The sequence below is a fragment of the Microcaecilia unicolor genome, chromosome 9 (assembly GCF_901765095.1).
Source record: "Microcaecilia unicolor chromosome 9, aMicUni1.1, whole genome shotgun sequence".
Classification (NCBI taxonomy): domain Eukaryota; kingdom Metazoa; phylum Chordata; class Amphibia; order Gymnophiona; family Siphonopidae; genus Microcaecilia; species Microcaecilia unicolor.
Genome location: NC_044039.1, coordinates 72,645,279 through 72,670,398, shown reverse-complemented (window position 1 = coordinate 72,670,398; position 25,120 = coordinate 72,645,279). Strand labels below are relative to the sequence as shown.

The 25,120-nt window shown below is 47.5% G+C and overlaps 1 protein-coding gene across 4 annotated transcripts in view; it reads left to right on the top strand.

Annotated features, from left to right (window-relative positions):
* Positions 1-25,120, top strand: part of NUP50 (nucleoporin 50) — a 353,557-nt gene that overhangs the window by 72,017 nt on the left and 256,420 nt on the right. The window contains exon 1 of one of the 4 annotated variants that reach the window (XM_030214693.1): positions 16,168-16,207. The exons of the other annotated variants lie outside the window; for them this stretch is intronic. The gene's annotated coding sequence lies outside the window, so the exon portion shown is untranslated. Of the gene's footprint in view, positions 1-16,167; positions 16,208-25,120 lie in introns of those variants that run through there. 4 annotated transcript variants of the gene reach the window in all.

Genomic DNA, 25,120 nt, shown 5'->3' with positions numbered 1-25,120 from the left:
TGCCAGGGGAAGCATGCCCAGGGTCTGTTGACGCCCGACGAGTCGGAGTGGTGTCTCAACCGCCTGGAGTTGAAAGCGGTGTTTCTGGCTCTTCTGGCCTTTCGAGTGACCCTGGAAGGATTGGCTGTCCGAGTGATGTCGGACAACACGACAGCAGTGGCCTACATAAATCGACAAGGCGGCACTCACTGCAGAGCTCTAGCCGCGCAGGCCGAACAAATTTGCCGCTGTGCCGAGCTGCATCTACAGTTTCTGTCAACAGCTCACATTGCAGGTCAGAGCAACGTGCAAGCCGACTATCTAAACAGGCATCAGATTGATCCAGCGGAGTGGGAACTAGCAGATGATGTATTCCTGCAGATATGTGCCAAATGGGGCAAGCCAGTGATGGATCTTATGGCAACCAGTTCCAATGCCAAAGTCCCGTGCTTCTTCAGCAGACGGAGGGATCCTCGCTCTGCCGGGTTGGATGCCTTGGCTCAACCCTGGCCCCTGGGCTTGCTGTATGTCTTTCCTCCGTGGCCATTGATAGGGCAAGTGCTCCTGCGGATTCGGCTGCATCCAGGAGAAGTGGTGCTCATCTCCCTGGATTGGCCCAGGAGGCCTTGGTATGCGGACCTCCGACAGATGCTGTTGGAGGCTCCCTTTCCGTTACCTCTGGTTCCGCACCTGTTGTCACAGGGTCCGGTGGCCATGGAGGACGCCTGCCGTGTTGGTCTTATGGCATGGCGATTGAGAGGACGCAATTGAGAGATAAAGGCTACTCAAGGTAATTTCCACTCTCCTGCAGGCCCGTAAGCTCTCCACTTCCGTGGCTTATGCCAGGATTTGGCGCCAGTTTGAAGTCTGGTGTGTTTCAAGAGCGCTTTCTCCATTGTGGGCTCCTGTCTCGCCGATTCTGGACTTTTTGCAGGATGGTGTACACAAAGGCTTGGCCTATAATTCCCTGTGGGTGCAAGTAGCAGCATTGGCCTCCCTGCGTGGCAAGGTTAAAGGCGTGTCCTTAGCTGCTCATCCAGATGTGGCACGGTTTCTTAGAGGGGTGCTTTGGCTCCGTCCTCCCGTGCGGGCACCTTGTCCAGCTTGGAACCTGGGGTTAGTATTGAAGGCCCTTCAGGGGGCTCCCTTTGAACCGCTTTGGTGTGCTTCAGAGAAAGATTTGACACTGAAGGCTGTCTTTTTAGTGGCCATTACCTCGGCGAGACGGGTGTCAGAGCTCCAGGCGCTGTCCTGTAGAGACCCTTTTCTGCAATTCTCATTCAGGGGTCACAGTTCGGACCGTGCCTTCCTTCGTGCCTAAGGTGGTTTCAGCATTTCACCTAAACCAGCCTGTTTTTTTTCCCTCCTTTGTTGAGGAGGAGTTTCCAGATTCATTTGGGCAGTTGCACCTTTTGAATGTGCGCAGGACTCTGTTGCAGTATCTGCGAATTACAAATTCTTTCAGGACCTCTGATCATCTTTTTGTGCTAAAGCCACTATTGCCCGTTGGCTCAAAGAAGCTATCTTTTCAGCATATCTGCTGTCTGGCCGGACTCCGCCTGAAGCCTTTAAGGCACATTCCACAAGAGCGATTTCCTCTTCCTGGGCGAAAACTGGAGCACTATCTCTTCATGAGAATTGCAGTGCTGCAACATGGGCTTGTAAGCTCTCTTTCGCCCGACATTACAGGAGGGATGCGCGTTTTGGAGCACAGGTGCTAGCGCGTGGTGTGGCGTGTTCCCACCCTATTAAGGGATTGCTTTGTTACATCCCATACGTAATGGCTTGATGACAAGGAAGGGAAAATTAGGCTCTTACTATGATAATTTTCTTTCCTTTGGTCATAGCAAATGAAGCCATGAGCCCTCCCTGTATGATTGTCTGTATTGCAGTGATTCTGATTTTAGGTGCTGTTCTTGTTTCTTGAAGTTGTATTGCTTCCTTGGGGAGTCGGAAAACAGTCTTCAGGATTCTTGTTACAGTGATAGGAGGATGAGTTCATTCCCTCCAGTTCATGTTTTGGGAGGATGAGTTTATTCCCTCCAGGAGGATGCAAGTATTCCCTCCGTTTATTCAAAGTGGAGGACGAGTTTATTCCCTCCTTTTTTGGAGTTTATGCCCTTGTTAAGGGGCCGCTGTGAGGAAAGTTCATGTTATTCCCATTGCGGTTTGCCATACTGCTTTGGAAGCTTCAAATACTGAAGAGGCAGTGGAGCTAGCTGGCCATGAGGCACTGTGAAAAATTGAGTGCTCTCTATCTCCCCCTGCTGGTTGATGGACGCAACCCATACGTAATGGCTTCATCTGCTATGACTAAAGGAAAGAAAATTATCATGGTAAGAGCCTAATGTTCCCTTATTTCTAGGATAAGCAGCATAAAATGTACTGTTTTGGGATCTTGCCAGGTACTTGTGACCTGGATTGTCCACTGTTGGAAACAGGATGCTGGGCTTGATGGACCTTCGGTCTGTTCCAGTATGGCTGTACTTATGTAGAAGATGTAAGAGATCTGTCTGTACCGGAAATAGCTTTTAAGGGTGATGATGCGAAGAACTGAAAGAAATCTCGGTGAACCTGAAAGATGTACTTGGCTAAATTGACAAATTAAAGAGTATTAAATCACCTGGACTGGGTACTCAAGGAACTCGTGCCTGAAATTGCTGATTGTTAAAATCGTCCATAGTACTTGAAGATTGGAGAGTGACCAATGTGAAGCTGATTTTTAAAAAGAGTTCTAGGGGTAATCCAGGAAATTGTAAACCAGGAAACCTGACTGTGCTGGGCAAAATTACGGAACACGTAGACAAACATGGTTTAATGGAACAGAGCATGGGTTCAGCTGGGGGAAGTCTTGCCTCACCAGTTTTGCTTCCTTTGAATACATGAATAATCATGTGGATAAAGGTAAGCTGGTTGATGTATATCTAGATTTTCAGAAAGCTTTTGATAAAGTTCCTCATGAGACTCTTGAGAAAATTAAAGAATCATGGGATATGAGGCAAGGTTCTGGTGTGGATTAGGAATTGGTTATTGGACAGAAAACAGAGGGTATGGTTAAATCTTCATTTCTCTCAATGGAGGAGGGTAAACAGTGGAGTGCCGCAGGGATCAGTACTGTGACCGGTTGTATTTAACATATTTATAAATGATATGTAAATTGGAATGACAAGTGAGGTGACAAATTTGCAGATGATTCAAAACTATTCAAAGTTAAGACATGTGCAGACTGTGACATATTGCAGGTAGACCTTAGGAAATTGGAAGACTGGGCATCCAAATGGCAGATGCACATTGGAAAGAATAATCTGAATCATAGTTAGCTGATGCTAGGGTCCACCTTGGGGGTCAGCGCTGAAAATGATTTGGGTGTCGTCGTAGATAATACACTGAAATCTTCTGCTCAGTGTGTGGTGGCAGCGAAGAAATCAAACAGGATGCTAGAAATTATTAGGAAAGGGATAGTGAAAAAGACCGAAAATACTATAGTGCCTTTGTATCGCTCCATTGTGCGTCCATATCTTGAGTAATGGATTCCATTCTGGTCTCTGTATCTCAAAAAAGATATGGCGAAATTAGAAAAGGTTCAAAGAAAAGCGTCCAAAATGATATAGGGGTTGGAACTCCTTTTGTATGAGGAAAGGCTTAAGAGGTTAGGGCTCTTCAGCTTGGAAACTAATCGGATGAGGGGAGATATCATATGATTGAGGTCTACAGAATCCTGAGTGGTGTAGAACGAGTAGAAGTAAATCAAAATTTTTTTTTTTTACTTGTTCCAAAAGTACAAAGACTAGGGGACAGTCAAAGTTATATGTAAATACTTTTAAAACAAATAGGAGGAAATATTTTTTCATTCAACGAATAGTTAAGCTCTGGAACTCTTTGCTGGAGACTGTGGTAAGAGTGGTTTGTGTATCTGGGTTTACAAAAGGTTTGGACAAATTCCTGGAGGAAAAGTCTGTAGTCTGCTATTGACAGACATAGGAAGCAAGGTTTGGGTTTCTGCCAATTACTTGTGATCTGGCTTGGCCATTGTTTGGAAAATAAGATACTGGGTTAGATGGACCATTGGTCTGACCCAGTATGGCTACTCTCGTCTGACAGGGTTTTTTTGTGTGTATTTCATTTGAATTGTCACACTGAGGGCAGGAACAAATGTCTTCAGCATTTAGGAATATTTTGATTCCTTTAGCTGCTGGTGGTTTCACAGCTTTTTATTTAAAATTTTCCTCAGTTTTTTTTTTTTTTTTTTAATATTTATTCCCTTTGTACTTGTCACTGCCTATGGTCCCCCCCCCACCACTTGCTCCTATTTTACCTCTGGGCAATTTCTTGGCTTGTAGCTGACTTTTTTTATTTTTTGTTTTTCCTCTTCAAGCTTTACCTTCACTCAGCTTAAACCTATACCCTAGTTAACTTTTTATCTGAATGGCGTTTGAACTCCGAACAGACTGATATTTGGTAATGCACTAAAGACTCGATGCACAGAACTCCTGTGCTGTAGGGAACATTCCAGAAAGCACTGGCTGAACACAGAGTTGGAATTACTGATCAATGTTCAACACTAACAGCATGCAAATTATACGCATGCCATTAGTGTTGAGCATTTGTCGGTAAAGGAGTTGGAATGTTCCTGGCGCATACTCACAAGAGTTTATTCCCCCCTCCCCCACCAAAAAAATATCTCCCTCTTGCCTCTGAGTTCGCCCTTGTCAAAATGATGGTGTCCAGCCCCTGCCCAATGCATCCTGGGATGCACTGGGTGGGGACCTACTCCTTATATGGTACTTTCCTTGTCACTTGCAGCAGATGAATCCAGGAACTAGTGGGTTAAGTCTGCCTACCAGCAGGTGGAGATAGAGATAAACTAAAGGCAGTGATGCTAGACGGCCTGCTCCTTCCTCAGTTAGTGTGTCGCTATCTCAGCAGGTGGTGGATAGCTTTTTCTCCAGCTCCTGGGCCGGTGGCCAGTTTGAGCCGGGGGGTGTTGGACTGGTGGTGTCCCCTTTGGCAGCATATGCAGTTGCTGGGTCCCTGCTGCACCTCAAATTCCCTCTGAACAGGCTTTTGCTGTTCCTTTCCTGTTTGTTTCTGCCTCCTCACTTAAAAAAAAACAAAAAAAACCCCATAGAATTTATTTAAAAGAGAAACAGACAAGCATAGGGAAGTGTTTTTTTTTTGCTGAGAGCAGGTTTGTGTTTCTGCTGTCTGAGTCCTGTTTTCTGTTGCCTGCTTGTCTGAGCCTGCCTCGAATTGGAGTCGGAGAGTTTTTTTCTTCGGCTCAGCTGTCAGTTCCCGCACTTTCCCGGTCCGGGATAAGTCCTGCTGGGTTCCTGTTCGGGGACGGGCGATGGCAGCGGAGGTGGTAAAATGCTGTTCCCGATGCAGGGAAATGGCGTTCGGTGGGAGGTGGTGCAGATGCCATGGTTGCAGGGGAGGGGTTTTCGCCAGAGTTTATTTTGCTACTCCATCAGGCATTTTTGTTGAAAAGGGCCTTGCCCCCCCCCCCCCCCCTCACACGGCTGCAACAGCTTCGGCCTTTGATTCTCTCAGGGGGTCTGGGGTAACCAAGAGATCTTGGGTTTTTCCCTAGAGGGGATTTCTCCTCCCTTTAAAAAGCCTAGGCTTTCTTTGGCGTCTGAGGAGGGGTCCTGCATACGGTCGCCTGCAGCTTCATCCGTGGTGTCTCTCTCGGAGCAGACAGGGGTAGAGGACGTGGAGTACAGTGTCCTCACTGACCAACCGTAGGACTCTTCTGCCGTAAGGATTTTCCATAAGGAAGAGTTGTCCTCCTTTATCTCTCAGGCGCTGAGGACCCTGAGGTTGCGGCTTCTCAGGTGGTCAACCCCAAGATGGCTAGTACCAGACGACCTTCTAAAGCCTTTCTGATACATGAAGCTATTGAAGAGTTGATTTCGGCCCAGTGGGTGGATCCGGATGAAGGGCTGAAAGTAGCCAGGGCTATGGCCAGGCTGTATCCGGTTTCAGCGGACCGTTTAGAGCCGTTTGCTCTACCTAGGGTGGATGCCCTGGTGACGGCGGTCATTAAGAAGACTACTCTTCCGGTGGAAGGTGGTGTGGCACTTAAGGATATGCAAGACAGACGGCTAGAGGCCTCTTTAAAACGTGCCTTTGAGGTGGCTGCTTTGACACTTCCAAGCTTCTGTTTGTAGTTCTTATGCGGCTAGAGCTTGTCTCAGTTGGCTACATTCAGTCATGGATTCGATTTTGGAGTCTATGCCGGAAATTTCTCAGATGTCGCTGATGGATATTGGGCTGCGTACTTGGTAGATGCCTTGTATGATTTGGTTCATGCTTTGGCCAAACTCATGGCCTTGACTGAGGCTGGGTCCGGCGGAGGCCGTCGGGCCTGGAGGCCGTTGTTTTGGCCGTCTTTGGCCATCGAGTTTTGCTTCACTTGAGACCATCTGGCATTGGCTTGGCTCTGGATTGAGACTTACTGCAGCAGTCGAGTCTGGCTCTGGCTGCGGATGTGCGATAGAGCCTAGTTCCGGCGGTGGCCGTTGAGTTTTTATCCATCTCTCAATGTCAAGCCTTGCTCCACTCACGGCTGTCCGGCCTTGGCCTGGTTCTGGTTGTTCGGCCTTGCTCCGCCTGTGGCTGCCAGGCTTTGGGTCTCTGGGCATGGAGTCATGCTTCGTCTCTTTATGTCAGGCCTTGTTCCGTTCCAGGCTGGCGGTCCTTACGTCCTCTTGGGGCGTCCAAAACCGCCTTGGATGGGGCTGTCGAGTTTTGCTTATCTAGTTATAGAGCTGTTCTTCGTCACGGGGGCCGGCTCTTTTTTGTCTATGAGGGACAGACCTTTGTTCAGTAGTTGGACGTCGAGCTTGGAGTCTGTGCGGGTCGCTCGTTTTCTACTCCCTCGTTGGATGAGTAAGATTCCTCTGATTCTGAGTGGCGGGACTAGCTTCGGCTATCCTTTTTGTTGTTTTCTTGTTATGGTGACGATGATATGTCTTTGACTGTTCGATTGAGGACAATAATAGGGGGGCGGCTCTCCCCATCTCTGCGTAGCGAGTTGGAACATGCATTTGAGTTTTGGACTTTTTTGGGTCAGCCGACCTTCTCTTCCTCAGCTACTGTTGAGACTTCTCAGTCAATGCTATGGGCTGGAATGGAGTCTGGCAGTATTTTGCTGCTGTCCTTGACTGTTTGACATTGTGGGGCACATTGTCTCCTTTATCTTGCATGTAGGGCCTGGCCTTCCGGCAGGTAGGCTTTTCTTCTGTCTACAGAGACAGCTATTTTCTTTATCTCTGGAGGACAGTCTTTCCTGGGTCCGGGATCATCTCACTTAGCTGTTTCGGATCTCCCTGACACCATTTCAGCAGGTTGCAATTGATCTGGTTCTGAGTATCCAGCTTTCTCTGGGTTTGGTTCTTTGCCCTTCCGGGCCTTGCACATGTTTAGTTTCTGTCGCTCTAGCGAGGCTTGTCTATTTCATCCGCTTGGCTCCATTGTTGGCTGTCGGACATGTTCCTTGGTGGAGCTTGGCTCTTCTCTGGAGAATGAGCTAATGTTCTAGTTTGAGTAACTCCGGTGGCCATCTAGAATGGTGTTCTGGTTGTGCTTGTTCGGCTTTGACTTCTTGCGGGAGTCGGACTGGGGTTTCCTCTCTTTTGTTGCTGAAAAAACACTCAAAAACACTAAGATGGAGTCAGCAGTCCAGCAGCGAGAAAGATGCTATCCAGTCTTCTGCATTGAGTGTCACATGTATGATTATCTCCCAGTTGGTGAGATGTCATATGTGTGTGCCCGATGCAAAGAGCTCCTAGCTCTTACAGAACGTGTCCGTTCTCTTGAGGCTAGATTAGCAGACTTGGTGGAGCTGAGGGAGACAGAAGTACATAGAGGAGACCTACAGGGATGTTGTAGAGAAGTCCCACCTCCAGTCTGGTAGCCCTTGTGCTACCTTGGAGGATGGAGGTCTCCTAGAAGGAGAGCATCACCCTGGTGAAGTAGGAAGTACTCCTATAGCCAGGACCTGCCTACCAGGGGATGTACTATCCTCTTCGCACCGAGGATGTGTCTCCAAGTGCTGCCTGTGAGGGAAAGGTTAGGACAGCCGTTGTAGTTGGTGATTCGATGATTAGGCATATAGATAGCTGGGTGGCTGGTGGATGGGAGGATTGCCTGGTGACTTGCCTGCCTGGTGCGAAGGTGGCGGACCTCACGCGTCACCTAGATAGGATTTTAGATAGTGCTGGGGAGGAGTCTGCTGTCTTGGTACATGTGGGTACCAATGACATAGGAAAATGTGGGAGAGAGGTTCTGGAAGCCAAATTTAGGCTCTTAGGTAGAAAGCTCAAATCCAGATTCTCTAGGGTAGCCAAAGAGACAGAGTTCCGGAGTCTCAATGCGTGGATGAGTCGATGGTGCAGGGAGGAGGGTTTTAGATTTGTTAGGAACTGGGCAACATTCTGGGGAAGGGAGAGCCTATTCCAAAAGGATGGGCTCCACCTTAACCAGGGTGGGACCAGGCTGCTGGCATCGGCATTTAAAAAGGAGATAGAGCAACTTTTAAACTAGAAACGGGGGGAAGGCCGACAGTCGCTCAAAAGCGCATGGTTTGGGATAAGGTATCTTGCAAGGATACCTCACAAACAGGGAAGATAGGGTTTCTGGATAGTGAGGTTGCACAACAGACCGTGGTATCGTTTATTTACTATACCGTTTCTAATTGCATTCACAAAACAGAACGGTTTACATCTTGAACAATAGCTTATAATCCTATATAATAATACACACCTCCAACGTAACCTGCCTGGGACCGTGGCTCCCTCAGAGGTGGTCTGCTAGGCAGGCTAGAACGCACTGATGTCAGTGACAGCTGATTCCAAGGGAAGGGGAGGAGTAGGCTCCTCCCCCTGCCTGGGAATCAGCTGTCAGTGCTCCGCTCCCAGCCACTTCAGAGCAAGTGGCATGGAGCGGGGCAACACAGACACCCCCCCCCCCACACCCGACGAACATCAACACCCTGGCCACTCTCCCTGCCTACGAAACAGCTCTCAGTAACCCCCCCCCCCCGGCGCATCACCAAAGCCCATACCCCCCCCTCGGCCACACCAACCCCCTCGCCACCCGCAGCCGCCAATACTAACACTGTCCGCCGCTGCTGCTTCTCCTGTTGAGCAGCAGCGGCCTGGACAAAAAGCAAAAAAACATTTCAAACCTCAAACAGTGCTCCGTAGACAGCCAGCTGGCATTGGCTGTCGTCTCTGCAGCCGCTCCTCTTCTCCCTTGTGACGTCGCTGCGCTCCTCCGGGGTCTTCCTCCAGGGGCAGTGACGTGCAGGGGAGAGGAGGAGCGGCTGCAGAGATGACAGCCAATGGCAGCTGGCTGTCTACAGAGCACTGTTTCAGGTTTGAAATGTTTTTTTCCTTTTTTATTTTTGTCCAGGCCGCTGCTACTCAACAGGAGAAGCAGCAGCGGCCGGACAGCGTTAGTATTGGCGGCTGCGGGTGGCGAGGGGGTTTATGTGCCTGGGGGGGGGTAGGGGCTTGGATGATGCGCCGAGGGGGGGGGTCTGGAACTCGAGAGAGAGGGAGGGTGGTGTGTGTTGTGGGGGGAATTACCTTGCTTGCGCCCGTTTCATCTGTTTCGGAAACGGGCCTTTTTTACTAGTATTAAAAAACAAAAAAAAAAAAACAAAAGAAATCCATTAATTTGATAGAAAGGCAAAGTAAAGCATCCATTCCATAGCGTCCCCAGATCAATCCAGAGACTTGTGGGTTATGTCCCTCCCACTAGCAGGTTAGATAGAACACTGAAGTTCGCCCACAAGAGGGCATGTGCAGCCAGCCTCACTTCAGTATTCTCTCTATCTAGCAGGTGAAGAGACATACTGTGCAGCTCTGAAGTGATTTGGCGCCTATCCCGTTCCCTCGGGGGTTGTTGAGCTTGATTTGGGGTTGAGGTGCTTTGCGCACATTGGGGTTACACCTGGTGGTGCCAGGTCCCTACCCGTCTCCCCCCACCAGCAGCAAATTTGGGGTTGAGGTGCTTTGCGCACGTTGAGGTTACACCTGGTGGTGCCGGGTCCCTACCCGTCTCCCCCCACCAGCCTACTGCTGCTTAGAGATTTGTCTGTCGGTGTTTCTCTCCTGCCTCTTAAAAAAAAAAATAAATAAAAAACCAAAAAAACTTCACAGACACAAACACAGATCCCTGCAGGCTAAGCAGTGTTTTCTCAGTCCTCAGAGTTCCAGGCTTCAGAGGTACGTGAGCGCTAGGCTGGGAGCTGGTCTTAGGGCCGGTGTCGGCGTCAGAGTCCGTCAAAAGGTGTTCGCGCTGCGGGGGGCGCGTTGGATGGTCATATCTGTGCAGCTCTGGATTGATTGGCTCCTGGCCTGGTCCCCTGGGTCTAGTTGAGTGGCTGGGGTCTGAGGTGTCCCGGTTATGGGACTTGGGTGCACACCAGGTCCCTCCCTTCCTCCCCTTTCAACTCCTCTTCTCTGCCTGACTGGGGTTTGTGGTTCTCGCTCTCCTGACTTTAAAATGAGTCTGAGGTTTCTTTTGCTCCGGCGTCCTCTCCTTCCTTTAAAAAAAAAAAAATCTCCTCAGTCTGAGATTTGTCCAGCATGGCAAGCTCATGCCTGCTTGCAGTACCGGCTGGATGGTGTGAGGACCGACTTGGCATGTGACAGCGATTCCCGAGGGGGTGAGTACTCGCTATCCTATCTGTGCCAGTGGGCAGAGCAAAAGCGGCTCCCAGTGTGGGAGTCACTGGGCTGCTGCAGTTTCCCTTGCTGGAGTTCCACTGTACAGCCCAACTCCGTGGAGCGGTGTGCTCCTTCCCTCCCAGCTCATTTTGGGGGGCACAGGGCAGTTGCTGTCTTGGGTGTACGTGCGCATGTGATGGCACCATCTTTCTTGCCACTCCACATGGCAATGCTGAAGCCCCAGTGCTCCCCTGGGCCCTAATGTGCTTGCAATTCAGGCAGTTTTATATGTAGGCTTTTCAGAAATGTGACTGTGGAACTGGTGTGGATCACCCAGTTTCTTCAGATTGGTTATTTAAGGGCTTCTAAGAAAGGAGGCCTGGGGAGGTTTGCAGACTCCTGTGGGAGTACTCAGGTCTCCCACAGCTTTGAGTCTTCCACAGCTTTCCAGGGGCGAGGTCAGAGACCCATTAGTCCCCTGCAGCTGTGCTGTGGCAGTGAGAGCCTTTAGCTGCAGCTTGGAAAGTACTGACTATCTGAAAGTCTTCTGGTAGAGATGCCTATGCTTCATTAGGTGATTATTATTATTATTTTCATTTGTATAGTGTTACCAGACACACGCAGCGCTGAACATCCGACATAGAGACAATCCCTGCTCAAAAGAGCTTACAATCTAAAAATTTACAGTAAGAATATTTCTGGACCCTCCTTAATGAGGTTCATGGTGTGTGTACATCATTAATGGAAGGGACAAAGGGATCAGGATTAGGGATCCTACTGTAGGTTTTTCCCTCTTTTTCTCTTCCCCTGTCTCAGAGCATGGCAGTACAGTTTGTTTAGTCAGGCTTAGGGCTGTTGACTCCATGTTTCTGTGAGAAATGTTACATTTTGAGGCTAGTGCAGGCCTTTCAGGTTTCTCTCTGTTTCCATGGTAATCCTGCACTCTCTGGGCTAGATGCATCAACCAAACGTTAAAAAAATCTAAATCGTAAAAGTGCTTAACGAATGTGAAACAACGAAGAATGCACAAAAAAAACAGCTCAGAAATGTTCGGTGTGGTATTGAGAAGTACAATGTATCAAGCGTTCGTAATCCCCGTCGTTAATTTGCCCCTTAAGCATGTGCAGAGCAGCCACAAACGTATTAAACCTACGTAGGTTGCTTACTGGGGCGTGCGAGGGGGGGATCCCGACCTGCAAGCCTTTTAGCTGTCTGATCTAGCAGAAGAGTGCAGTTGAAGATAACTCTAAAAAAGAACGACCCTCGTAAATCCCCTTTTGTAACAAAAGACCTCTTTGCAGCTTGTTTACAGTACTGGGAAAATTGGCTTCAGAGTGTTAAATTGGCAGAGAGTGTTAATTTTCAAAGCTGTGGGAGAAGGGGAGAGACAGGATTTTTAAGCTGCAGGGAGAAGCAGTATGTTTTGTTTTGTAATGATGCAGGAGAAAGCGGAGAGCCACGTGTTTGTATCTCACTTTTCTTTTTAAACATGCTGGCTTGGATTTTTATGGTGCAGGGGGCAGTGGGGAGATGATAGCTCAGGCCTTAACGACAGGTCTGAGCGCACGTAAAATTTCTGACGGTAAATGATTCGTTGCAATCATCGGTATGGTTAGTGCATTCCAAATTGCCCACATTTCAATGGTAGTTTCTCCTTTGCATTCCGTTTTCATTAGCTGCTTGCTTCGTAGGAAAAAGGCCTTTAATGCATGCAACGGTTAGGAATTTCCTTCGTTAAAGGGTTGTTAGAGGGTCGTTAAGGTTTAGTGCATCTAGCCCTCTGTGCTCCCCTGGTGGCATTTGGTGTGTGTGTATTGTTTACATCAAACTAGTTTTATTGAGGAGGGTGGCTGGCCTTTCAGCCTGAAGGTTACAGGTTCAAGGCTGGTTTTATCCAGCCTATTAGAAACTGTGGGCTCAGCTACATTTCCAGTGGGGCATATTTTATTTCATTCTCTTATTGCTTGCCTGGCCAAGTAGTTCTTACATGACTGGAACAATTTTCAGAACTCTTCAGAACTAAAGATTGCCCTTCTCTCTCTCTCTTTGCACACTGATACTGGCCACACCTTTGCATATTAGCCTCAGCTACCTGGTATCTCTAGCGTACCTGGTACCTCTAGTTGCTTCTATGGTGTTTTTGGCATCTTTTCATGGTATGGGGTACCTAAATTTCATGGTGAGTGGTCCAGGAGCTACTTCAGTGTAGAGGTAGCTTAATAGTTGTTGCAATCAGCTGAGAGTAAGCACAGAACTCTAGGGCTGCTGTTTCACGACCCACTGCAGCTTGCTTTTTGTAGCATGCAATGGTGCAACAGCCATATTCTGCTACATCATCTGTGTCTGGTTCTCAGCCGTACTTGTTAGCTCCAATGCACAGCAGTTATAGGGCACAGTCACACCAGCCAATTCTTGTCTCTATCTGTAAGAAGTTAGCGCTGGCTTAGGCATCAGACCACTGATGTGGCTTCCAAGTCACATTTGGCAACCTGCCTTTTGGAAGTAATCTTGGGACAGGAGAAGATCTAGGGCAGTTGGGTAAAGACCTGAGGGACTTCCAAGTCTCTGAGATTGCCAGGGGATGAGTTTAAGGCTGATTTTTAATCCGCTTGGTTTTGTCGTAGGTTTTGTGGGGCTAGGAAAACCACTTTCAGGGTTTCCACTTCCACTACGTCAAGCCACCTGGCTGCTGGTAGAATGAGCTCTGTTTCAACTCCAGGTCAGCCTATGCCTGCTGCATCTTCCATGCTGGAGTCTCAGTTCACTCCTCAGGCAGGGCTCCTGTCCTGGTTTCAGGAGGAGTGGACCAAGGTTACCTCAGCTCAGATGTGTCTTAGTTTTTCTGTTGCACAGTTACAACCTGGACTACACTACAGATTTTTCTTGGAGTCTACATGCAAGCTCAAACGCTGTCAGGCAGTTCTTGCCACCTTGCCAACGTTTCTTCCTTTAGGCACAGTCTAGTCTGTCCCCAGTTGCAATTGGGGAATGGGAATTTGTTCTCTTTGTTTTGTAGTGCCAACCTGCTTCATCAGAGTCCATCGGAGACTCGGTTGTCAATCAGTCTTCTGGAATTGCGGGCGATTCGGCTGGCACTGCAAGCCTTTGAGACTTTGGTGCTGAACCAGTCGGTACGAGTCCTTTGCGACAATGTGACAGCGGTAGTTTGTCAATTGCCAAGGGTGCACTCGGAACGCTCAGTTGTCAATGGAGGCGCTTGCCTTTTGCCGCTGGGCGGAAACATGGCTATTTATTTTGTCAGCGGCTCTCATCGCGGGAGTCCTGAATGTGCAGGCGGATTTCCTCAGCCGGAACCAGTTGAATGTGGGGGAGTGGGAGCTCTCTCCAGTAGTGTTCGACCGGATCACATCTTGTTGGGGGATGTCAGTACTGGATCTAATGGCCCGTTATTCCAATGCCAAAGTGCCTCGCTTTTTCAGCAGGGGCAGGGAATTCGGGTCCGAAGAAATAGTTGCGCTGTTGCAAAGGTGGCCGCAGGATCTCCTGTATGTCTTTCCTCCATGGCCCATGCTCGGTCGGGTGATCGGCAGGATCACGCAGCATTCAGGAGTGGTCATTTTGGTGGCACCGGATTGGCCCAGGCGTCCTTGGTATGCGGATTTGGTGCGTCTGTTGATAGGCGACCCTTTGCGGCTGTCGGACGTTCCCGATCTTCTGATTCAGGGGTCAGTGATCATGCTGGATTCCATTCCGTTTGGTCTTACGGCTTGGCTATTGAGCGGTCGCAGCTCAGACACAGAGGGTTTTTGGAGTCAGTGATTGGGACGATGCTGCAAGCGCGCAAGCGATCTGCTTCTTCGGCGTACGCTAGAGTCTGGCGAACTTTTGTTGCTTGGTGCTCATCCTGAGCCATTTCGCCGGAGTCGGCTCCTCTCGTGTCCATCTTAGCCTTCTTGCAAGAGGGGCTTGAGAAGGCCCTCTCTTTGAACTCTCCTAAGGTACAGGAGGCCTGTTTCCGAGGTCAGTTAGGTGGTCGATCGTTGGCCGCTCATCCGGATGTGGTTCGTTTTCTCCGGGGCATTAGTCATGTTCGGCCCCTGGAATTGAACCTAGTACTGAGGGCGTTACAGTGGACCCCATTTGAGCCTCTGATTAAGACGTCTTTGATGGATCTCATGTTGAAGACGGTGGTTTTGGTGGCCATGGCTTCGGCCAGAAGGGTATCGGAGCTGCAGACTCTGTCGTGCAGGGATCCCTTTCTGCGTTTTTCGGAAGCTGGCGTCTTGGGTCCGTACGGTTCCGTCGTTTCTGCCGAAGGTGATTTCGTGTTTTCACCTTTAATCAGGTAGTGCATTTACCAACCTTCAAGCAGGAAGATTACCCGGTGGATTTTCGCCAGTTGCGTTGTTTGGATGTCAAAGGGCTCTTCTCGCATATTTAGAGGTTACTAATTCCTTCCGGAAGTCAGATCAGCTCTTTGTCCTGTTTGCGGGACACACAAAAGGGACAGGTAGCTTCTAAGGCTTCGATTGCTCGATGGCTACGGGAAGCGATCGGCTCTGCGTATCTTCCACGGGGAAGCCGATTCCTCTTCAGATTCGCGCGCATTCGACTAGAGCTCAGGCCACATCCGTTGGGGAGTACCGGCTGGTGCCGTTGGACGAGATTTGTAGAACGGCTACTTGGGCATCGGTACACACTTTTGCTAGACATTTCCCCTTGATGTTGCGGCGTGTCGGGATGCGTTTTTCAGCGCTTCGGTGCTGTCTTCAGGGAGTATGCGGTCCCACCCTTCTTGAGGACTGTCTCTGGATTGATCTGGGGACGCTATGGAAGGTAAAATTATGTCTTGCCTGATAATTTGCTTTCCATTAGTCCCTCAGATTAATCCAGAGGCCCTCCCTGGGGTGCGCATTAGCTGATTCTGTATGATGTATATATGGCAGAGTTTGGTATAGTTCATGTGGTTTAGGTTCACGTTCTTCTGTTGGTCTGGAAGTTTGGATTCAACAAGTTCTTGGAAAACAGTTGTTACTGTGAAGCAGCTGGAGGGTTTTCCTTTAGATTATTTGCTCTTTTTGAGAGGCAGGAGAGTGAACTATGGTTCAAATGATTTCTTACTGCTTTGGTATCGTATATTGAAGTGAGGCTGGCTGCACATGCCCTCTTGTGGGCGAACTTCGGTGTTCTGTCTATCTAACCTGCTAGTGGAGGGACATAACCCACAAGTCTCTGGATTGATCTGAGGGACTAATGGAAAGAAAATTATCAGGTAAGACACAATTTTACCTTCTAACTGTATAAACAAGCATATTTTTGTTTCTGCATATTCATTCTGTCTCTTTTTCCCCTTTCATCCCAGATTATCATCGAACGTATCCTGAAACAGATATGTTTTCAAAAGTTTGCGAAACCGAACATAGGACTCTTCCAATCTAACAATTTTAGGAAGACAGTTCCAAATAGAGGGAGCTGGAAAAAAGAAAGCTGAGTTTCTAGTAGATTCCCATCTAGCCTTTTGTGGTGGTGGAATTATTAATCTATTATCTGTAAGCGATCGTAGTGTTCGTGTAGGTGAATATAATATGGTAAGATTAACTAGATATGATGGAGTCAATGAATGTACGGCTTTATGTGTCAGAGTAAGAATTTTAAATTTTATTCTGGCTTCAACTGGAAGCCAATGAAGATATAGGAGTGATGTAATCCTATCATATTTTGAGGCTCTACAAATAATACGAGCTGCAGTATTCTGTATCATCTGTAGCTGTTTTATACTGATCTTGGTAGTCCAGATGTTAGAATATATGCATATGTTAAGGTACATAGCGAAGCTTTATCAATTGAATTTCTAATTGAATGCAATTTTCGCAGATGGTAAAATGATTTTTTGACTATCTCAGATATTTGTTCGTTAAACGATAGAGCTGAGTCAATAATGACTCCTAAATATCTAAAGGATTGCATCGTTGGTATCTGTTTAATAATATCAGTATTACAGAAGGGACTGTTTCATGACCTGTAATCCGGGATGTAACAATTGTGTCTGGATTAAGTGATTGTTTTTTGAGCCAGCTAGCCACCTCATCAAGGCAATTTTGAATTTGTGTTAATTCAATGTCTAATGGTTTCACATAGTGCCCTTAAATACAACTAAAGATCAGACAAAAGATGGCAAATCAATAGTGTCAAGTACTAAGCATCATGCAAATAGGAACAACAAACATACTCTGAAATGTCTATATGCAAATGCTAGAAGTCTAAGATGTATGATGGGAGAGTTGGAATATATTGCACTAAATAAAAAATTTTTTTTTGTTACATTTGTACCTCGCGCTTTCCCACTCATGGCAGGCTCAATGCGGCTTATATGGGGCAATGGAGGGTTAAGTGACTTGACCAGAGTCACAAGGAGCTGCCTGTGCCTGAAGTGGGAATCGATCTCAGTTCCTCAGTTCCCAAGGACCACTAGGCCACTCCTCCATTACTGAGACCTGATGGAAGGAGGATAACCAGTGGGACACTGTCATACCGGGCTACAAAGTATATCGTAGTGATAGGGTGGACCGGACTGGTGTAGCATTGTATATTAACGAGAGCCTTGACTCAGATTACAAATTCAGCAGGACACAAATCACACCTTTGAATCATTGTGGGATGAAATTCCAGGTATAAAAGGGAAAAGGCCGGTGATAGGAGTGTACTACCGTCCACCTCGCCAGGATGAGCAGGTAGACGCAGAAATGATAAAAGAAATCGGAGGCGCAAACAAAATGGGCAATGTGATAATGGGTGACTTCAATTATCCAAATATAGACTGGGTAAATGTAACATCGGAACACGCTAGAGAGGTACAATTCCTTGATGAAATCAAGGACAGCTTTATGGAGCACCTGGTGCAGGAGCCGACGAGAGAAGGAAAAATTCTAGACTTGGTCTTTAGTGGAGCGCATGATCTGGTGAGGGACGTTATGGTACTGGGGCCGCTTGATAACAGTGATCATAATATGATCAGTTTTGACATCAACCTTGAAGTAACTATACACAGGAAGTCAAATATGTTAGCGTTTAACTTTAAAAAAGGAGACTATGATAAAATAAGAATGATTAAAAAAAACTTAAGGGGGCAACTGAGAGGGTACAAATCGTACAACAGGCATGGACGCTGTTCAAAAATACCATCCTGGAGGCCCAGGCCAAACATATTCCGCGAATTAGAAAAGAAAGACGGAAGTCCAAAAGACAGCTGGCATGGTTGAAAAGTGAGGTGAAGGCTAAAAGAAACGCCTTCAGAAAATGGAAGAAGGAACCGTCTGAAAATAACAAGAAGCAGCATAAGGAGTGTCAAAGCAAATGCAAGGCGCAGATATAGAAGGCCAAGAGGGATTACGAAAGATAGCATTAGAGGCAAAAAAACATAGCAAAAATTTTTTTCAAGCAGGAAGCCGGCAAAAGAATCGGTTGGGCCGCTGGATGACCAAGGGGTAAAAGGGGTGATCAAGGAAGATAAAGACGTAGCAGAGAGATTGAATGAATTCTTTGCTTCAGTCTTCACTGAGGAAGATTTGGGTGGGATACCGGTGTCGGAAATGGTATTTCAAGCGGACGAGTCGGAGAAACTTACTGACTTCACGGTAAACTTGGAGGACGTAATGGGGCAGTTCAGCAAACTGAAGAGTAGCCAATCTCCTGGACCGGATAGTATTCATCCTAGAGTACTGATAGAACTGAAAAATGAGCTTGCGGAGCTACTGCTAGTGATATGCAATTTATCCTTAAAATCGAGCGTGGTACCGGAAGATTGGAGGGTGGCCAATGTAACGCCGATTTTTAAAAAAGGTTCCAGAGGAGATCCGGGAAATTATAGACCGGTGAGTCTGGCGTCGGTGCCGGGGAAAATGGTAGAGGCTATTATCAAAAACAAAATTACAGAGCACATCCAAGGACATGGATTACTGAGACCAAGTCAGCACTGCTTTTGTGTGGGGAAATCTTGCCTGACCAATTCTTTGAAGGGGTAAACAAATGTGGACAAAGGGGAGCTGGTTGATATTGTGTCTGGATTTTCACAAGGCGTTTGATAAAGTACCTCATGAAAGGCTGCAGAGGAAATTGGAGGGTCATGGGATAAGAGGAAAAGTCCTATTGTGGATTAAAAACTGGTTGAAGGATAGGAAACAGAGAGTGGGGTTAAATGGGCAGTAATCACAATGGAGAAGGGTAGTTAGTGGGGTTTCTCAGGGGTCTGTGCTAGGACCGCTGCTTTTTAATATATTTATAAATGATTTAGAGATGGGAGTAATTAGCGAAGTAATTAAATTTGCTGATGACACAAAAAGTTATTCAAAGTCGTTATCTAACAGGATTGTGAAAAATTACAGAAGGACCTTACGAGACTGGGAGACTGGGCGGCTAAATGCCAGATGACATTTAATGTGAGCAAGTGCAAGGGTGATGCATGTGGGGAAAAAAAGAACCCGAATTATAGCTACGTCATGCAAGGTTCCACGTTAGGAGTTACAGACCAAGAAAGGGATCTGGGGGGAGTCGTCATCGATAATACACTGAAACCTTCTGCTCAGTGTGCTGCTGCGGTTAGGAAAGCGAATAGAATGTTGGGTATTATTAGGAAAGGTATGGAAAACAGGTGTGAGGATGTTATAATGCCGCTGTATCGCTCCATGGTGCGACCACACCTTGAGTATCGTGTTCAATTCTGGTCACCGCATCTCAAGAAAGATATAGTAGAATTGGAAAAGGTGTAGCGAAGGGCGACTAAAATGATAGCGGGGATAGGACGACTTCCCTATGAAGAAAGACTAAGGAGGCTAGGGCTTTTCAGCTTGGAGAAGAGATGGCTGAGGGGAGACATGATAGAGGTATATAAAATAATGAGTGGAGTGGAACAGGTGGATGTGAAGCGTCTGTTCACGCTTTCCAAAAATACTAGGACTAGGGGGCATGCGATGAAACTACAGTGTAGTAAATTTAAAACAAATCAGAGAAAATGTTTCTTCACCCAACACGTAATTAAACTCTGGAATTCGTTGCCAGAGAACGTGGTGATGGCGGTTAGCTTGGCAGAGTTTAAAAAGGGGTTAGACTGTTTCCTAAAGGACAAGTCCATAAACCACTACTAAATGGACTTGGGAAAAATCCACAATTCCAGGAATAACATGTATAGAATGTTTGTACATTTGGGAAACTTGCCAGGTGCCCTTGGCCTGGATTGGCCGCTGTTGTGGACAGGATGCTGGGCTCGATGGATCCTTGGTCTTTTCCCAATGTGGCATTACTTATGTACTTATGGATGCTAGATGACTTCTTCTCATTCTGGTGAGTAACCCGGGCATTCTCGGTTTCTCGAGAGTGATGTTCTTTCGATCAGGCTGGCTCCTCGGCTCAGTCTGCATTCCTGATTCCGTGGTAGATTAGCGTGGCTATAGACGCTTCTATCGTTCAGGCTGGTATGGTTTCAGGGACTTTTGGGTCTTTCCGGGCACTGTTTTTCGTTCTGTGTCTTGCTGTCTCTTCTACTGGATAATACTGCAATCGATTTGTGTCTTGCGGCTTGGAGATATACCGAAAAGCTCAAACCTCAAAAGACTGAGGAAAGGCGAAATTTGGCAAGAAGGGGATGACATCCCCCCCCCCCCCCCCAATGCCGGAAACAATATATATATATATATATATATATATATATATATATATATTTGTTTCTGGCGTTGGGGGGAGGGGTGTCATCCCCTTCTTGCCGAATTTCGCCTTTCCTCAGTCTTTTGAGGTTCGAGCTTTTCGGTTTAAAGAGCCTGGTTCCACGCTCATGATTAACGTTGGGTGTTTTTTTCCCCCTTTTTTCCACTTTTTGGGGCATATCTTTGTCATATCAGGTTGGTGAACTCCTGTTGGTTAACAGCCGTGGAAAAAGTGAAGTAAGATTAGTCCTTTAATTTTATTTTATCTTTGTTCTGGATTGAAAGTACTGATAACTAAAATGATTAAATTTACCATATGTTATGATGTAAGTTTTTTTTTTTTTTTTTTTTTTTTAATTTTTTTTAAGCTTGAGTTGAACTCTGGTACATTTTACTGACTCGACTCCACCCAAAATTTTTTCCAACTGTGACTCCACAGCCTTGTGATCTCACAGTTTGAAGGAACAGCGTGGTTTAAGCATGTAAAATGTATTGGATATTTTCCTGCATTAGTCCTGAAGCGTATTTCTCTAGTTCGGCCAGCAGATGGAGCATGTTTATGCTTAAAGCTGTTGGAGAACTGACTTGTCTTTATTTGGCACACAGATAATAGGAAGTGTCTGTGGTGATGTAACCAGTTTTTATTTGAAACTTGACTGTTCTGGGCTCTTGGCCTGGAGTTTTGAAAAATACCCAGTAGTGCTGACTGTTGCTTCAGTCTTAGCCTGGAAGAAAAGGAAGACAGAGCTAAGGCTCTGTGAATAGTTATATGTCCTGATCTTCCCAGGTACTGTTTAGCCAGTATGCAAATGTTTAGTTAGTGTTATAATCCATATTTCAGTTACCTGTTATTGTATGCTAATTGCACATTTTTGTGTTCATTGTTCCAGTGTGAGAATAAACACAATTGTTTGTTTGTTCTGCCTGTCTGGACTAATAAAGAATTCTGGTGGTTTGTGTGTTGGGTCTGTTAGTGCTTCCAGGGGAGTGTGGCCCCAGTAACCTAGGAATCATTGGGGATAATTTGAGAGTGGGAGACTTGCCCAGAGGCAGTTGTGACCCATTCGGTGGGAGGAGGGTGGTAGTATAGAGCACAAGCAGCAGGTGCCGGCTGACCTGAGCTGTTTTGAGGATAGACCCTCTAGATGGCCACGGGGTAACCCCAGGCGGGTGACTAGGGGTTTTGTCACAGACGGTAACATCTAATAGTTTGATATTTTATTTCCAAACCAAAGCAGCTCCATTCCCTCCCCCCCCCCTCCCGGTTATGTCTGACACAAGGTGCACATACACAATGGTTAGAAAATTCCATAAGCCATGCTCTGTATGTTTTTCATATTTAAGCCTATGCTTTCTAAACTAGTGTCCTATCTGTGTGGAAGGGATATATTTCGCAGACTGGTACAATCAATGGTGCTAAGACACCTAGACTACTGCAATGCACTCTACACTGGCTGTAAAGAACAAATCATCAAGAAACTTCAAACAGCCCAAAACACTGCAGCCAGACTCATATTTGGTAAAACAAAATACGAAAGTGCCACACCTTTAAGAGAAAAACTACACTGGCTCCCACTTACGTTCAAGGTTTGTACCCTGATTCATAAAATCATTTACGGAGATGCCCCAGTCTACATGTCAGACCTCATAGACTTACCACCCAGGAACACCAAGGGATCTTCACGTACATTCCTGAATCTTCACTTCCCCAGCTGCAGAGGACTAAAATACAAATAAACACATGCATCCAGCTTTTCCTACGTAGGCACGCAGCTTTGGAATGCATTACCACTTGATGTGAAAAAAATGTGTGACCTAATCAACTTTCAGAAATTACTGAAGACCTACCTCTTCAACAGCATATGACAACGATCCATCATTTGAACTTTAGCGCATTACTGCTTTAATTGTTATTTCGATTGTGATCTCTTTATACCTGATGCTTTATTCCATTATGTTACCTATATGTAATTATTAATTGTATCTTTTATTCTCCAAGGACAAGCAGGCTGCTTGTTCTCGCATGTGGGTCGGTGTCCACGGCGGCCCCAGGAACAGAGATTTTTTCTAGTAAAATCTGAAGAGCTTTGCGACCGCCCGCAAAGCGCGGGACTGATGCACTGCGCATGCGCGACCCTCTTCCGTCCCGCACGCGTCCATTCCCGCCTAGTTTTTTCTTTTCTGCAGTGGAGAGTGGCTGCGTGTCGGTCTCTGTCAGGTCCCAGGAAAACAGGTGCCTTTCGCTTAGCGTTTATCGCTTTCTTTTTGTTTTAAGTTGCCTTTTTTCTTTTGTTTCTTTTTCCAGTTAAAAAAAAAAACCCTCTTCTTTTTTTTTCTTAGTTTTTTTGCCCTGGTAAGTTTCCTTTCGTTTTGGCTGCACGTCTGCGGTACTCCTTTTTTTGTGCCCCTTGTTGGCACAATCGAGCCGTTTGATTTCGCCGCCGTGATTTTTCTGCTGATGTCATCGAAGCCTCCCAGTGGCTTCAAGAAGTATGCTCGGTGCCAGCGGTCTGTCTCGGGCACTGACCCGCACTCCTGGTGTATCCAGTGCCTTGGGCCCGACCATCGCCCAGACCCTTGCAAGTTGTGTCTGAGCTTGAAAAAACAGACACAGGTGTCGAGAAGAGCTCTTTAGGACCGTCTTTTCGGAGCTCCGACTGATTCCTCGGCGTCATCGATATCGCCACCGGAAATGGCATCGACATCAGGAGCGCAGGTAATGGCTGTCCGAACTTCACCTTTAGCTGGGAGTAGTGAGCCGTCGAGTGGGTCTCCACCTGTCTTGAAGGCTCCTGCTGTGCAGGCCCACCAGGACCGGCCGATGTCGGACCCGACCCTGAGGAGTCGTGTGGATTCCACGTCCTCGTCGGTACCGAGGAGTACCAGTGACGTGCTTCGAGTGAAGGCAAAGCAGCATCGGCACCTGTCTCCCTCGAGGCATGGTACTGGGAGCTCTGGGGCGTTGAAGGATTCGGCACCCGGAAAGCGTCGACGCCGGGAGGAGCGCTCACCCTCCATACAAGATGTGTCGGTGCATCGATCTTCAACAGCCCGGTACCGCCTCCCAGACCTTCACAGATTCTGACTTCAACTCCGGTAACGGCCCCACAGCCTTCCTCGACAGCAACGCTGGAGGAGAGCATTTGAGCCATTCTTCCGGGTCTCCTGGAAGGGCTGCTGCATCAGTCTGTTCCGGTGCCGGGGGGTGCTTGTGCCCTTGGTACCGTTGATGGAAGCGGCCTGTGGTGAGGTCCCCGACGCTGGTACCGCTTGCGGCATTGGCCTCGGCTGCCACACAGGTTGACTCGACGTCGTTGGAGGGAGCTTCATTGCCGCCGGCATGGGAGTTGACTTCTCGTCATTGCTGTAAGGGACATGGTTCCTCGGCGTCGAGACGGGCCCAGTTTCGGACTGTAGTTCGAGAACTCTTGTCCGATACCGAGGAGGATGCCTCCTGGGATGAAGGGGGAAGACCCCAGATATTTCTCTTCTGAGGAGTCTTGTGGTCTTCCTTCTGATCCTACTCCTTCACCTGAGAGGAAGCTTTCTCCACCGGAGAGTCTTTCCTTCTCTTCTTTTGTCCGGGAAATGTCTGTGGGCGTTCCCTTCCCTGTGGTAAATGAGGATTTATTTATTCAGAACATTTATACCCCGCTTAATACCACTTAAAGCAGCCTCAAAGTGGCTTACAATGAAATGAGGAAACAATTACAATGTCAGTATAGAGGGCAGAAGGCTCAGAGGGAGAAGGGAAGGGAAAATGCACTATAAGACTTTGGCCAGATCAGGGGAGATACAAGTACAATGAAATCAGGAAAGGTGTAAAAAGTCCAAAATGGTCTAAATATGCTGGAAGGAAGGACTTCAGGTGACATCTAGTGGCCAAGGTGTAGGCAGAACCCCCTTTTTTTGCTGCCTGTGCCAGTCTCTGATGGTAGAGAAGGGATGAGATGAGAACGACTGGACAGGCCAAGGTGAAAAAGCAGGCTGCAGAAGACTTTGAAAGAGTCTGATGACTCTTTTTCCACAGAGCTGGTTATGCGGAGTAGTTGGTCCCCTGGGCTTTGCACTGCTGCTATGAGCCCAGGACTGAGATGCTCGAGGTCCTTGACTATCTTTCACCACCTAAGGAGTCATCCACTGCCCCTCTGTATAATGTCCTTAAGAAGACATTGCTGAGGAATTGGATGAAACCATTATCTAATCCCACCATCCCCAAGAAAGCGGAGTCCCAGTATCGGATCCATGGAGAACCTGAATTGATGAGGTCGCAGTTACCTCATGACTCTGAGGTTGTGGATTCCCCTCTCAAGAGAGCCAGAAGTACTAGAGATTTTGCCCCGGCGCCCCTGAGGCGAGAAGCTAGGACTTCAGACTCTTTTGGGAGGAAGGCCTACCAGTCCTCTATGCTCGTGTCCAATATTCAGTCCTACCAGCTCTACACAAGCATTCACGTACGGAACAACGTTAAGCAACTGGCGGACTTGGTGGATAAGCTCCCTCCGGAGCACGCCAGGCCTTTTCAGGAGGTGGTCAGGTAGCTGAAGGCGTGTCGTAAATTCCTGTCCAGGGGTGCTTATGACACTTTTGATGTTGCATCCAGGTCCGCTGCTCAAGGTAAAGTGATGCGCAGACTCTCATGGCAGCGTGCCTCTGACCTGGACAATCGGACCCAGCAGCGGCTTGCGGATGTTCCTTGCCGGGGGGGATAATATTTTTGGCGAGAAGGTCAAGCAGTTGGTTGAGCAGCTCCACCAGCAGGAAACCACTCTTGACAAACTCTTCCACCGGGCGCCTTCAGCATCT